Below are 1,776 nucleotides of genomic sequence, written 5' to 3' on the forward strand. Positions count from 1 at the left end.
TTTATATACTTTGATATATAATATCTAAATAAAAATCTGCAGCGTAATAGTGACAATTTTCAAGATGTAAAGTCGTTATTGTATTGTGGTAAAATTGAAATATAATCGGCGCAGAGACATTTGCGCAGCGTACAGGATTCGTCGCTTATAGTCTAGAAACGTAGCCAATCAACAAGCAGTACGAATCTGCCTTTATTAGGGATGGTATTGTTCAACTGTCTTTCATATTCGAGACGCCGTAGTGTGATGGTGCTAGGGAATAGTTGCCTATTTGAACGTTACAATTTTTGTGTTTAGCAAGTGTTTTAGCGATTGATAATAAGTGCTAGATGCTGGATAAAATATAAAATCTGGTTATTCGAGAGTCGACTTGTAAATTTTCTATAAAATGGATTTATTCAGAGTAAATATTTTATACTTGCAAATGTTAAGAATTACAAACTTCCTGTGAATTATTTTAATCTAATAACTTTGTTCTGTCTCTAGGATGGGCCAAACCGCAACCAGATAGATTATTCCACATGTGGAAGTAAGTCGTAGAAACCAGTACAGTTTTCTTATTTATTTATTGTTTTTCTTATTTTTATTATATCTTTCCTCACTAATGTACTACTTGCATTTACATATTTATATTCATGTAAGAGTGATGTTATATGTATTTATGTTTTAGTTTTAATTAAATATATTGATTATAGCTTTTTATATAAAAGTTATATCGTTCTTCCCATTTTATTTTCTTCCGCTAAAAAGTGCTTTCATCAAAGATGATGCTTATTGAGAACCAAAAATAAAGTCGGTCATCGATAATGGTTACTAATAACAGAACTTAACGTATAATTATTTCTCTAATTGAATATTATATTCTTATAAAATAATTATGTTTTACTTAATATTAATTATTCTTCGAATCTCGTATTGTATTTATCTGATAGATAGTAATTTTTTACGAAATTTGTTTAAGTATCCTCCCCTGATCCACTTCGTGATACACAAAGAGGCTTCTTCCAGTAACACAATTCTTCATAAATTCTTTTCCATGCTGTTATGGTAAGTTTTTTTCCTACTTCTTTTTTATTATCTACTATTGCTGTATTATATGTTATAATGTCCGCATTTTAATCGCAAAATGCGTTGTTTCATTTTAAAAAAGTGATACAGTATATTTATTCAATCAAAAATTACGAATGAAAAAGTGCAAATCTCAGTTCTTAGATTCTGTTGTAAGTCATTACAATTAGATATGGACATGATTTAAATAATATGCCGAGTCTAATATCTACAAAATCGTCTAAAACTTTCAATTTTTATATGTATTTTATATGTAACTATTTTACTATACATAGAAATTTATTATACATAGAAACCTAACCTCAATATTTAAACAATGGCGAAACGATAAGCGGTAGAATATCTCACGTGAAATTGATGTTATCAAAAAAAGTTTTAACAAAAATTGTTTAGTTCGAACGAAGGCATCACATACGGTGCAAATTACTTTTTTGTAGGTCCAGTAGTAGGGTTCCATTTCAGCTTCATTTTTGCAAATGGAGCTATATTTTTCTTTTAATACATTCATCGATCTATCTTTGTATTCCTTATGAAAAAATTAAAAAGATCTGTTAGTTCACTAGATATTTTAACTTGAATTCGTCGTATGAAAGCCAGGTAAGGACGCGAAACGGTTCTCTTGTGTTTACGTTGTCCTTGTCTTTCGTTTGTTTCAGCGTAAACACAATACCGCTTCCTGTCTTATGCTTATCTTTCATTCGACACATT

At 29.4% G+C, this 1,776-nt stretch overlaps 1 long non-coding RNA gene across 1 annotated transcript; it reads left to right on the top strand.

The window, feature by feature from the left end:
- The first annotated feature begins 485 nt into the window (after nt 1–485).
- LOC138188210 (uncharacterized) lies at nt 486–1,169 on the top strand. The gene is made up of 3 exons (XR_011175415.1): nt 486–529; nt 962–1,051; nt 1,151–1,169. It is a non-coding gene; the product is annotated as an uncharacterized LOC138188210 (long non-coding RNA).
- The last annotated feature ends 607 nt before the right edge of the window (nt 1,170–1,776 follow it).

The sequence above is a fragment of the Bombus flavifrons genome, chromosome 16 (assembly GCF_040668555.2).
Source record: "Bombus flavifrons isolate JBK064 chromosome 16, iyBomFlav1_principal, whole genome shotgun sequence".
Taxonomy (NCBI): Eukaryota; Metazoa; Arthropoda; class Insecta; order Hymenoptera; family Apidae; genus Bombus; species Bombus flavifrons.